The sequence below is a fragment of the Triturus cristatus genome, chromosome 3_2 (assembly GCF_964204655.1).
Source record: "Triturus cristatus chromosome 3_2, aTriCri1.1, whole genome shotgun sequence".
Lineage (NCBI taxonomy): Eukaryota > Metazoa > Chordata > Amphibia > Caudata > Salamandridae > Triturus > Triturus cristatus.
This window is the reverse complement of record NC_140584.1, coordinates 213,107,423-213,122,015: the sequence shown is the minus strand read 5'-3', so window position 1 is coordinate 213,122,015 and position 14,593 is coordinate 213,107,423.

Genomic DNA, 14,593 nt, shown 5'->3' with positions numbered 1-14,593 from the left:
TGGTTAGTAAACAAGTACTTTATATATGTTTAGGAGTTTTTCACAAAGAAAAGGTGTAAGTTGTCATCTGTAAAGGACTGCATGGTTTTGAAAATTAGGCGTAGCGTTAATTTGGATTTGTATATCTATTCTGCCAAGATAAACAGAATGTCGCACGTTTGCAAATTATGGTTAGTCTGGAAATAGTGGGGAAGAGGTGTAAGGAGAAAATTAATGTGTTATTACCTTAATGGAGGTGGAACAAAAAACAGAAATGTTATGTGCACAGTTTGTGGTCTCATTTTTTACACTGAGAGGTAGATTTCAATATCAGTCAACGCTGGTGAGGTAGTGCGAGGCTTTGGATTTGGGTGTTCTTAGGAAATCTAAGTTGTTGGGGAGCGTTTCTTTAGAAGACATTTTTTATAAATATATGGGAGATAAAAAATGAATGAAAATGTTCTCTGTATATTTTCTGTACGATTTTGTTCACAGTGCTAAAGTAAATGTGATTATTAGTGATAGTAATTGTCAGGGTGTGTTCCTCTGCTGAATATATGCAGGCCTTTAAGTGGTCCGGGTCTCATCGGTACTGAGCTCCGTCACTTCTTTAAGACAGCCGCCATTTTTTTCATCCCAATTAAAGCTGCTAATATAAGTATAGTAAAGGGGCGATACAGATATTTTATAAATGTGTGAGAGATAAAAAAAGAATTAAAAGTGTTCTTAGTAAATTTTCAGTACGATTTTTTCACACTACTAAACTAACTGTGATTATAAGTGATGAAAATAGTTAGGGTGTGTCTCTGTGCTGAATATACGCAGGCCTTTAAGTGGGCCGGGCTTACCGGTGCTGAACACTGATATCCCTTTCAGACACCCGCCATTTTTTTCATCCCACTTAAAGCCCTCCATATACATATATATTAAAGAAACGGTACAATAAAAGTTTAGGAATTACACCTCTATTTACTCTCCTCATGACCCACCCCCATTTTGTGCAGTCAACAGTAGTGTTTATAAAAATTAAGTGATAGAGCTTTATCTAGTATGAAAATAACACTTATACCTTTATTGACATGTACGTGGGATCTGTAGCGTAAAGAGAAGGTCGTAATCAGTTTCAATGGTACAAAAGTGACGTGACATATGTTTGAAAGATTAGGAGTAGGGTATAGAGGCAACAAATAAGAAGTATAGTTTGTTATGTTTAAACGAGTATGTAGTTTAGTAAATCAGGTACAGCGTTTATTTGTGTTGAGAAATAAATTTGGCCGAGATAAAGAAAATGTTGCATGCTTGGAAATTATGCTTGGTCTGGAAATAGTGGTGAAGTGAGGGGGGGTGGGATATTTATCTTTTATTAATTTAAGGCAGATAAAACAAAAAACAGATATATTATGTGTACAGCTTGTGGGCTCATTTTTCACACAGAGTGGTATATTTTTATATAAGCCAAGGGAGGTGTTGTACTACAAGCACGTTTACAATGTGTAGACATTACATGGAGAGCAAATACACAAAGTAAATATGTACCGTTCTTTGGATATGTAGGTATGGTTTGAATAATTTGATGATAGTTTTAGATATAGTGTACAATGCCCAGTGATGCAGGGCAAGTGAGGGTGAAGGAGGTATTCCAGAGAGAGACAGCTGTGGTATATTCTCAGTATTAGTTTGCAGAGGGATAGCTGTGGGCTGGTGTTGTGTTGTGTTGCAGAGGTAGAGCTGCGGGCCCCACTGTTTGCAGAGGGAGAGCTGCTAGACGTTGCCTTGCATAGGGATAGCTGCAGGCTGTTGATGCGAGGTGAGGGAGGGTGTATATTCGCAGTGTTGGTTAGTAGAGGTAGAGCTACGGAACCGATGGCTTGTACAGATGAACCTGCAGTCCTTACGGCTCGCAGACGAAGAGCTGCAAGCCGACCAGTGGTTCGCAGAGGGAGAGTTGCGAGCCGGCGGGCTGGCTCGTAGAGGAAGAGTTGCGAGCCGGCTGGCTGGCTTGTAGAGGGAGAGCTGGGGCCCGTCGGCTCATAGAGGGAGAGCTGCGGGCTGGCCCGCAGAGGAACAGCTGCAGGCCAACTGGTATAGGGAGAGGTGCAGGCCGTCGACTTGCAAAGGGATAACTGCGGGACAGTGATGTCGGGAGAGTGAGCGTGAAGGGGGTTTCTCACAGAGAGAGAGCTGCAGTATATTTCCAGTGTTGGATTGCAGAGGTACATCTGCGGGTCCGACGGCTCGCAGACAGGGCTACCTCTGTAAGCCAACACTGGAAATATACCACAGCCAGCCCATTAGCTCGTAGCTGGGTGTTGCTCTCTCTGTGCGAGTTAGAAGACAGCTCTCTGAAGCATAGCCCCCAACAACCTTCTCGGGCCCGCGACTCTCCCTCTGCGAACCACCGGTCGGCTCGCAGCTCTTCGTGTGCTAGTTCTCAGGCCCGCAGTTGTATCTCTGAAGCCAAGACTGGAAATATACTGCAGCTCCCTCTCTGCAAGATACCCCCTTCATGCTCCCTCTCCCAACATCACTGTCCCACAGCTATCCCTTTGCAAGCCGACAGCCTGCAACTTTCCCTATACAAATCGGCCCGCAGCTGTTCCTCTGCAAGCCGGCCCGCAGCTCTCCCTCTGCGAGCCGACGAGCCGCAGCTCTCCCTCTACGAGCCAGACACTCGGCTCGCAGCTCTTCCTCTATGAACCAGCCCACTGGCTTGCAAGTCTCTGTCTGCGAACCACGGGTCGGCTCTCAGCTCTTCTCCTGTGAGCCGTCGGGCCCGCAGTTGTATCTCTGCAAACAAATACTGGAAATATACCCCAGCTTTCCCTCTGCCAGATACTCCCTTCACCCTACCTGGCTGCACATCATCGGTAGTACGTATCCTTTTGCAAGCCGACGGCCCGCAGGTCTCCCTATGCGAGTCGGCCTGTAGCTGTCCCTCTACAAGCCGGACCTCAGCTCTACCTCTGCGAGCTGGCACGCAGCTCTCCCTCTGTGAGCCGACGGGCCGCAGCTTTCTCTCTATGAGCCAGCCAGTCGACTCGCAGCTCTTCCTCTACGAGCCAGCCCGCCGGCTCACAACTCTCCCTCTGCAAACCACTAGTCGGCTCGCAGCTCTTTGTCTGCGAGTCCTCGGGCCCGCAGTTGTACCTCTGCAAGCCAAGACTGGTAATATATCGCAGCTCTCTCTGCGAGATACCCTCGTCACGTTCCCTCTCAGCAATTCACCGTTCCGCAGCTATCCCTTTGCAAGTGGACGGTTCGCACCTTTCCCTATACCAGTTGCCCGCAGCTGTTCCTCTGTGAGACGGCATGCAGCTCTCCCTCTGTGAGCCGACGGGCCACAGCTCTCTGTCTACGAGCCAGCCAGTTGGCTCGCAGCTCTTCCTCTTTGAGCCAGCCCACCCGCTCGCAAGTCTCTCTCTGAGAACCACTGGTCGGCTCACTGCTCTTCATCTGCAAACCGTCGGGCCCGCAGTTGTACCTCTGCAAACCAATACTGCAAATATACCTCAGCTTTCCCTCTGCCAGATACTCCCTTCACCCTACCTCGCTGCACATCACCGGTCGTACACATTCTTTTGCAAGCCGACGGCCCGCAGCTCTCCCTATGCGAGTCGGCCTGTAGCTGTCCCTCTATGAGCCGGACCTCAGCTCTACTTCTGCGAGCCGGTACGCAGCTCTCCCTCTACCAGCCAGTCGACTTGCAGCTCTTCCTCTACCAGCCAGCCCGCCCGCCCGCTCACAACTCTCCCTCTGCAAACTACCGGTCGGCTCACAGCTCTTTGTCTGCGAGTCCTTGGGCCTGAAGTTGTACCTCTGCAAGCCAAGACTTGAAATATATCGCAGCTCTCTCTCTGCGAGATACCCTCTTCATGCTCCCTCTCCCCACTTCACCATCCCGCAGCTATCTCTTTGCAAGTGGACGGCTCGCACCTTTCCCTATACCAGTCGGCCCGCAGCTGTTCCTCTGTGAGCCAGCCCGCAGCTCTCCCTCTGCAAGCCAACAGGCCGCAGCTCTCTCTCTACGAGCCAGCCAGTCGGCTCACAGGTCTTCCTCTATGAGCCAGCCCGCCAGCTCGCAAGTCTCTCTCTGCGAACCACCAGTCGGCTCGCAGCTCTTCGTCTGCGAGCCGTCTGGCCCGCAGTTGTACCTCTGCAAACCAATACTGGAAATATACCGCAGCTTTCCCTCTGCCAGATACTCTCTTCACCCTTCCTCGCTGCACATCACCGGTCATACGTAGCCTTTTGCAAGCCGACAACCCGCAGCTCTCCCTATGCGAGTCAGCCTGTAGCTGGCCCTGTATGAGCCGGCCTTCAGCTCTCCCTCTGCGAGCTGGTACTCAGCTGTCCCTCTAGGAACCGAGGGCCCGCAGCTCTCCCTGTACGAGCCAGTCCGTGGGGGGGGGACGATACACTCCCGCTGTGTGCTATTTTTTCACTAAATAAAGATCTGTTTGTTTAGTTTTTATAAACAGTACTCTCAGGGGCACAAAGTGTTGGTTGCAGTACTAAAGGACACGTATATGTAAGTTATCTGTACTGGGTTGCAGAGGAAGTGCTCTTGGATGGTGGGTTGGGGCGGGGGAGGGGAAAGTAGGAGGTAGTAGATTCACATATAAAATGAGAAGGTGAATCTAAATAATTAAATAAATATGTGCTGTATGTCCGGTGACACTACCTGCCGCCCTAATGTTGCCTTATTCCTCTCCACTGCCATACAGCATTCCGTCTGCAAGCCGCTAGTGGAACTTATCTAATTGTATGTGATTATTTTAACATATTTAACAGCAATAACAAAGAACTGAATTTTTTTTCTCTTTCTCAGAAATTTATTTTGTTTGGATTAAAAATTGAAAATGCCAGGAGCAACTGAAAAAAAAGGAAAGACAAAAAGGCCATCTATTTAAAGAAAAGTCAAAAATGCGGATTACAAGTAAATGAGAGTACAACAAAAAGACTTTCTTCTGGTAAAAACACTAGACTCTTTTTTAAAAAGTATCACGAACATTTAATGAAAATAACATCACACAAAGGAAAAATAAGAATTTTTCAAGTAAGGAGAAGCAGACTTCGACTTCAAAATGCAAGAAAAAAAATCATGATAAGGAAAGAATATTTGTTACTCGTAGACAAAAACAATTTCAAGAAATTCGTCAAATCCTTTTTCGAATAATTCAGAATTTAAGAAAAGGATGCCAGAAATATAAAAAGAAAGTGCTGCAATTGAAACAGAAACAGCATATTGAAAGCATAGTGGATACTGTTTTTCAAAAAATATTCATTTTGATTTTGAAGAGGATGAAACTGTTGGATAAAACAATGAAGATTCTGAAAGACAAAAGTAAAAAAAAAGACTTGTGACCAGAAGCAACTTTTGTAAAGTCTTTAGTGGAGAATGGAAACATATGTCTAATAGTGAACCTTTTTTTAATGAACAGAGTTACTTCCAAGAAAATATTTTACCATTTGCAGTTGATACTAGAGGTTGTTGCTACGAAGTTCAGAATGGTTATCCTGTTCCAAAAGAGGAAATGGTTGGTATTAGTGCAGAACAGTTAATAGCTGAAGAAGTGCAATGGAAACGCACACAAGCTCCTGTGTATAAGTGGTGTTGTAGCAGTATTTGTAGTATTCAACGAGAATATACACTGAAAAGTGGTAAACAGAAGATTAGGTTGTTACAAGGACTAGATCCATGTAATGTAATAAAATATACTGAGAAACATGGTCATTCTCTGGCTTGTCTTTCACGAAAAGTGTGTAAAAGTGTTTTTCATCCCTTGAGGATGTTAGCAGTACACCATTCAGAAATGCAGAAGTTTGTAAGGAAACTGTACTATGTAAAAAGTCCTGCATTATGTTTAAATGAACTGAATACAGTTATTTTACACAGTTCTTTATCAGATGTACAAAAAAAGTGTGATGACATTGAGTTCGGATATTTTGGTTCAGAAGAGCAGTGCATAGAAAGTTAAAGTTTGACAATTACAGATGTTCAAGAAGATGGGAAAGTGTTTAGGATTGATCAGTTTGAAGAAGAAATTGGAAAGTTTAACATAGTGTGCTCTGAAATTCCAAACTATGTTTGTGTTTGTTGCCGACGTACTAATTATAAAATTCAAATTAGAAATGTTGATTTATATTTGAAATCTGAAAAGAAGAATATGATAAATGGAAGGAATTTGCAACGTACTTATCAGTGGAAGGTCACTTTGAGTTAGGCAGTGATCAATGTATTTGTAAATATTGTTATAACAAATTAGAAGAGAACAAAATGCCTGCTAGAGCCGTACATAATAAGTTAGAATTAGTACCTATTCCGGAGGAACTGGCAGATTTGAATACATATGAGGCAGTTCTATCTGTTTATCCATTTCAAACTATAATTCGCATGGAACCTAAAACAGGTAAACTGCCACCAACAGACTTACAAAGAGGGTTGAAGGGAAGAGTGGTGTACTTACCTTTGGATTTTAAGAAAAATATTGAAATTGTTGGTGGAGACAAAGAGGAAAATGAAGCAGTAGTCATTCTAGTAAATGGAGTACCAACAAAGAGTCGGAAAAAATGGCAAGAATTTGTGGATGTTAATAAACTTCAAAAGGTTAAGTTATATCTTGTGGAGAACAATATTTATTATAAAAGTGTCAATATGGAAGACCAGGTAATAAGTTTGGAAGATGAATTTGAAATTTCAAGTGGTCAAAAAGAGAAAGTGGACAAGTCAAGGAGTGAAGAGATTTATGGACATTACACAATATGTCCTCTACATTCAAAAGAAGTAATAGGAAACAGCATTGAGTTATTTCAAATGAAAAAAGCAAAGGGAACTCCAATGAGTCAGTGGGAGAAAAGCTTGGAAGCTCGTTGTTTTCCCCAGCTGTTTCCTACTGGAGAAGGTGGGCGATATGATGACCGACTTGTGAATATCGCTCAACAAGATTATACTCTGAAGATCCTAGATTTCGACAGTATATTCCATATATATTTCACCTTTTGTTTGAAAGTGATCTGTCTTCTCTATCCTATGCAGTGAACCACATACTTAAAACCGGAGTTCAGATGAAATAGTATTGTCTTTCATTGAACAGTATATGACATGTGAGATTCCAAGAGAAGGAGATGATAGAAGCTTGAGACAGCAAGGTTTACATTTCCAAAGTCACCGTTGTGGAAAGTACTGCCAATGAAAATAAAAGTCTAAAGGAAAATGTTATACTAAGTGTCGGTTTGGATTTCCATGTCCAGTAATTTCTAAAGTAAGAGTAAATTCTTTTTTTCTTCTGTAAGGTACACAATAACTTGCAAATCTCCAAAGAATACTTACAACTTGAAAATAACAGAACTGTCAAAGTATATTAATGACTAAAATCGGTTATTTTAAAAATGTGGAATGCAAACATGGACATCCAGTATGTTGCAGACAACTCAATTGCTGTTGCACGCTACGTAACATATATAACGAAATCAGAAAAAAACGACATGAAACAATTGTGGGAAGAAATTGCACAAGAGAAGAGCCTTAGCAAAAAATTTACTTTGAAAATGCTTTCCCACAGAGTAATTGGATCCTATGAATGTTCAGACCGCTTGTCATCTTCAAGTTTATATTCAAAATCACGAGTGATCATTTAGGTAAGTATAGGTCTTGCCTGCTCACGAAATAGAGTGTTGAAATCATTAGAAGAAATTGAATACTTAGCAGCAAATGAACCAGACAGTACAGAAATTCTTAAAACTAATATGTTGGATACATACTATCCAAAAAGGAGTCTACATCTAGAACAGCTTTGTCTGTATGAAGTACTTCAACATTACAGCTTCAAAAGAAATGTTAAACAGAATTTAAAAGAAGGAAAATATGCAGTAGTTGGATGTCATGGATGTTTAGTAAAACACACAAAAGGTAACCTTATCAACCACAACAAACTCAGTTGTGAAACTGCAGATAAGCGAGAATTTTAATATTTAGCACTTCTCCAACTGTTCAAACCATGGCCTAGCGAAAGTGATTTACTTGGAGATCTTGACTGCTACGAAGATTCTTTTAATGCATGTAAAGATAGCATTGCATGTCCAATTTTCCCTATATATTTAAAAATGTTGAATGATGAAGTTGAACAGGAAAAGACTATTACAGCTGAAGTTGCTAATGAAAGTTCCCAAGATAGTCAAAGTTCTGGTCCATGTAGTCAAGATCTACTTGGACAATCAATAGTAGAAAATGAGGCAGCGATTGCTATGCATGAAGTTGAAATTGCAATGCAACAAGTACAAGAGGAGAATACCACATTGGAAAAGCTAGAAGAACAAGTAAATATTAAATAGAAAGAAATATATGTACAAGTGAGAGAACAGATAGAACATGGTTTGTTACATGAAAAGAAAGAATGTGTATGTTCATCATTTAAACCTATTCTGATGTACATCAGTGGTCAACCTGGAATGGGTAAAAGTTTTTTCATTAAAGTTTTGACAAGTTACTTTAAAAAAACTACTGGTTCACATTTATCTTGTGTGGTAACAGCTCCAACTTTATTACCTGCGCATAATGTTAAAGGAATTACTTTGCATAGATTACTGATGTTACCAGTTAAGCAAGATAATAAATTAGAATATCAGAAGTTATCTGGAGAAGCTTCTTATAAAGTGTCAAGAGTGCTGAAGAAGATGAAACTTTTAATTATTGATGAGGTGCGCATTGTCTCAAACTTAGGGGCCGATTCCGATCCGGGTCGTAAAGCACTCCGACTGAGTCGGATCCGGAGTGTTTTCCGACCGAGCCGGACCCCTACAGTCCGACCGAGTGAGTACGATGCGCACGTATGCTGTCAGACTCGGTTCGGTCAGACTCCCAATCAATGGGAGCCAGTTGTACGACGTGTACATGCGCTCCTATTGACTGAATGGGTACGTCTCGAACAAGTGCGCCCCCTACAGTGGGTACGCATCGGTGCCATCCGCACCGTACATGCCTGTGTTGGGGAGACCCATAGGTCTCCCCCTGTGTGCGAGTCGTATGGCTGCGGGTGTCGGGGAGTCCGACGCGGACCCCCGAAGTCCGACTCCGGGAGCTTTTGCAAGCCGGACACTCCGGCTCGTACAGGCTGTCCGATACGTGCATCGTACTGGCTCGGTCGTGAATCGCATCCATTGCACGCCACTGTTAGCTTACGATCGAGACATACTGAGCGGTTCGGACCCAGAAATGACTCGGTCGGTGAATTTCATGTAGCTCGCATCGTGCCGGCTCGCTCGTACAGCTGTACAAGTCGGCCGGAAAACACGCGTACGGCTCGTAGTTTTTCCAGCCGGATCGCGTTCGATGCCCTTCCGACCCGGATTGGAATCGGCCCCTTAATGCTTGCTTTCGTGCATTTAAGAATGCAGCAGGTATTAAAAATAAAATACGACATTCTCTTTGGAGGAAACCATTTAATTGTATTTGGAGATCTGCTACAACTAACTCCTTAAAAAGGAGAACAGTCCTTAAAACTCTTCTACATGAAGACACTAGGAAATCTTTAGGAAGTATTGGAAATGTGAATCTCTAGTTACATTTTGAATATAAAGAACTGACTCAGAATATGCGACAAGCAAGTGATGAATATTATGGAAATATTCTGAAAGATATAAGAATTGGTGTTCTAAGCAAACATGGTAAACACGCTTTACAAAGTCATCTACTAAAAAACTTGTTTACAACTGAAAACACCCCAGCAGCAGTACTCTACAAGAACATTGCAGAAAAAAATCTATAGTTTGTCTAATACCTATAGTGGAAGAGTGTTATACATTTAATCAAGAGCTTCTGAAACTGGAAAATCAATAAATAGTTCACATTCAAGCTATTAATAAAATAGAGCATCAAGGAATAACAATTCTTCTCAAATAAACTACAGATTAAATTGGATTCTTTGGAAAAGTCTATATCAAAAACTGCTGGCTTCGAATTTTAGATGTGTGTATAAACTGTCGGGTCATTTTGAGGCATCATTTGAATATAGAAGAAGGTTTAGTGAATGGAGCAATGGGGAAAGTTGTTGAATTTGTAAAATATCAAAACAGAAATGCAATTGAGTTCTTGAAAATTAAATTTGATCAGATTGCAGAGGTAAGACAGATTGGGCGTTGTGCTGTACGTTTTTTGCTGGTTAAAGACTTGTATGTTCATAGAAAACAGTTTCCTTACTGTTTAGCATATGCAATAACCATTCATAAATCTCAAGGTTTAAGTGTAGATAATGCTTTAGTAAATGTTGGAAGAACTGTGTTTAAAGAGGGAATGGCATATGTTGCATTATCTCGAGTTAGAGCATTGTCTAGTTTGTATTTAATTGATTTCGATGAAAACAAGGTTAGTGCTGATGTAAATTGTGTAAGAGAATATAATCGTTTAAGAAGACTTTATGCACCAACTTTAGGTGAATATCCTGTTTATGAAAAACGTGTTGTGTGTTCAAAATGGAAACATGTTGATGAATCAAGTGTGGTTGAAAAGCAGAAAAAAATTCAAGAGAAAAGAAAAGATGCAAAGAAACAGAAAATACAAGTGATGATGTTGTGGGATACCAATTAGAAAATGCTTCTGGTGTCAATGGTAATGTTATTCTAAACGTTATATTTTATCTAGAAGATCTTTATGGTAAAAATATGGAAAGTCAGGAAAAAAGATTATGTTCTGCACTTTATACTTTATTTGAACAATTGAGAACTGACAGAAGTAAGATCCAAAGTGCTTCTGGTATTCGTCAACTCTTGGATACATGTACTGGATCTTTAACGTTCAGCTCTAATATACAACAAGATGCACACAAGTTTCTGATGGTTATGCTTGGAGTATTAGAGAATGAAGGAATCCAGATTGAGAGTTTATTTGGACTCAGTTACAAATGGGATCACAAATGTGAACAGTGTTCATTAACTTCAAGTACTACAGTTGACAGAGAACGATTTGTATATTTAACAATACCTGACTGCAAATCTGTACCTTTTGCGAAATTAGTAAAGAAGCAAATCATGATATGAAATGTTCTCGTTGTCAATCAGAAATGTTATCTACATTATGCCTACAAAGATATGGAAAATATCTAATTTTAATGCTATAACGCTGTAGACCAAATGGAAGAAAAGTGGAAACTAAAATTAAAAATGTTGTTGCTACTCAAGTATCTATTTCTGGAATAACTTTTGCAACACTGACTATTGTTTTCCATGCTGGAGATACTACCACATGTGGACATTATACTGTATATTTAAAATGTAATACTGGTTGGAGTCACTGCAACGATACACACTTAGAAATAAAACCGAGATTGCCTTATGAATTACCCAACTCATACTTGATATTTCTTCAACAAAAATTTTAGATACATTATTCACCCTAGAGGAAAAATGGGAAGATGCTTTAAGGAAATCATACTGGATGATTTCGAGAGAAAACAATTGACACATTAATTGGCCTTGAGGAAAAATGTGAACTGAAACTACAGAGTAAAGGTAAGATTTAAAAATTGGAAATCGCATTGAATGTGTTATTTGTGTTGATTTCATATTGTGGTTGCAAGAATTAGTCATTTGTTTTTTTTTAACAATCTAGTTGATTGTTTTTTTTTCCCCAGCTGTTTATGTTAATACTACACTGGCATCACTGTGAATAGTGAGTTAAGTAGAATCTAAAAACAGGAGAAAAAGGGAGAAAAATATGTATTCAAAATGTTAAATTGTGTATTATTTGATAAGTAACACTGAGGAAATTTCTCAAATATATTACATTACACAACAGTTTTACAGTTTATTTGCTCTAGGGGGACGAGAGAAAATCACCCAAGCCACTCTGTTATGGGACACGGCATGGTTGGGACTTCTGGAAAACCACCAGGGTTTTGACAAATGGGACCTTATTGGTCTCTCAAGAGTAGGCGATCTGTTGGTGAATGGGAAGGTTAGGCACTTTGTGGAACTCCAGAGGGACTACGAGTTGGAGTCATCTGAATCATTCAGCTATCTCCAGATAAGGCATGCTCTACAACTTGCCATCCCAAAGGGGATAGATCTCCCTATTCCCCCCCCCCACCCCCGGAAGATAGGTTGCTAGATGACTATTTGAAGGAAAAAGCAATATCTTTAACCTATTGAAAAATACTATACAATTCCCCGACACCTTGGAGAAAGTGAGTGCTAAATGGGTAGACGATGTGGGGGACTTGAGTGATAAGGAGTGGCAGGAAACACTTGCGTTCCCCCAGGAGGTGCCCATATGGTCCCGATACAGATTGGTCCAACTAAAGATTCTACACAGGACATATCATACATGCACGACATTAGTCAAAATGGGCAAACTCAGATCAACACAATGTCCTAAGAACTGTGGCCAGAAGGGCATGTTTTGACACCTGTGGTGGAATTGCCCAATGATGCAGAGATATTGGAAAATGATTGTTACAAGTATGATGACACTGTGTGGGAAAAATACAGAGGATTTGCCTCGATGGTGTTTATTAAATATTTGGGAGACAACAGACATAATGGCTGGGGAATGAATATGGGTCACACTAGGTCTCATGGTGGCCAAACGAAACATTGCTAAAAAATGGAGGCCAGATGAGTGCCCACATTCCGTGACTGGAAATCTGACATGGATTTGTTCATGCAGGTGGAGAGGGTGGTCTATGAGGGGAGATATTGCCCACATAAATGGACGAAGATTTGGGGGGCTGGAATGAAAGTAGAGGGATGCTCTTGCTGCCGATTGAAAGAACCTCACAACCTGGGAGAGACTGAGGGTTAACTACAATAGCTATGTTGCTGAGATCTGGAAGTGGGGAAATGGACGAGCAATGTAGCAAAACAAAAGAGATGACTGTCCTAATATATATAAGGCATCTAATTTTGTGATCTGACGCCGACTGTGATGATAACTGCTGTCATGTGTTTCTTTTTCTTTTTCTTGATTGCAATGAAAATATGTTTAAAAATAAAAAAAATTATTGCGGATGTGGTCTGTGGGGATGGGTTTGGGCCGAGGGCAACCAGACATGAGTCGTTCCATGGCCAGGGGCAGTTTCTGAAGATGAGGACTTCTGTCTTGTCTGAGTTGATCTTGAGACAGTTGTCCTTCATCCAGTTGGCGAGGTTTAACATACATCAGTGAAAGCTGGCTTTGGTGGTGGAGGGACCTTCAGACAGTGAGAGGATGATTTGTGTGTCGTTGGTGTTGTGTCGTTGGTGTATGAGATCATGTTGAGGCAGTGTCAAGATGGAGATAGTGGTTTGAGTTTTGAGAGGGTCCCACTGGCTGAGCAGGTGCTCAGGTTTTATGTTCATGTGTGTGAGTAGGTTAATGTTGTCAGTGACGGGGGGTTGGGGATTGAATTTTCCATAGATGCCTGTGATCTTCTTGTAGAAAAAGTCCACCAGGGACTTGCATAGTTCCTGAGAAGGGGTGATCTCATTCACAGCATCATGGCTGTTGGAAAACTCCCTCACGATTGTGAAGAGTTTCTTGCTGCAGTTTGTATTGGTCTCAATTAAAGTCTGCTAGCGTGCTCCTCTTTGTTTATTTTAGGAGGCAGTAGTACTGTTGCTTGAGCATGAAATACCTTGAAGAATAAGAAAAAGAGCTCTTTGGCAAAATAGGAACAGTTCATTTAATTAAAGAGTGCGGCCGGGATATCAGCCTTAGGGTAGGGTGTGAAAAAATTCTCAATTTATAATCGGTCTAAAACGTGGGCTTATCCGCAGTTCATTAAATGCAATAAATTAGTTTGGGTGACCCATATTTGAAAAGGAATGTGAACCTCTATCTTTGTAGACATAAATTAATGTATTGGATGAGAAATCCAGGTGGTCCTCTACCTTGCGTGGACATAATGAGGCCAGTGGTTTACATGGTCCAATATCTAGCATGAAAGCCCATGTGTGCTGTGTCTTGATTGGCTATGTGTTCCTAATTGTATGTGGCATATGGCTTTATGGGGTTCTAGAAACAAACAGACAACTCCGGCCATGTGTGCTTTATTGGGGCCAATGTCCCTCAATCATTGTGGTGTTGCTGTGCTTATCTGTGGGATTGAACTGGGATTTCCAGTTTTCGCGTTTGTCTGCTGGCTACGTGTCAGCCCAAATGTGACCTGCTAATCAATGACCTGGGGCATGGGTCACTGGACCTGCATGACTATGCGTTTCTGAATCGGGTTAATGTGGAGTTCACAACAGACAAATTTGTCATTAAAGATGCAATTTCATTTTTAGACATGAATGTATCTTTATTCATATTGACATTGACTTTTCAATCTGAACAGTCCCCCTTCTAGTTGAAGGGCCAGAGAATTGTATGTGCCTTTGTGTGTGCATGCCATTCTTGGCAAACCTTTGTTAAGTTTTTTTGCCTGTTTTGGGAACCTGGTGTGCATGAGTTTTAATGGTATCTTTATGATATGTTTGTTAGTTTTACAGGATTATATACCTTGGCTTCTTTCTTTTAGGGAAACTCTGGTTTCTATCTGAATTGTGGTGAAAATATACACAAGGGTTACTGTTTTAATTTTGGAACTATGAGCTCCGCACTATCTACAGATGCATCAACAGTTCAACATACACATTTCATAAA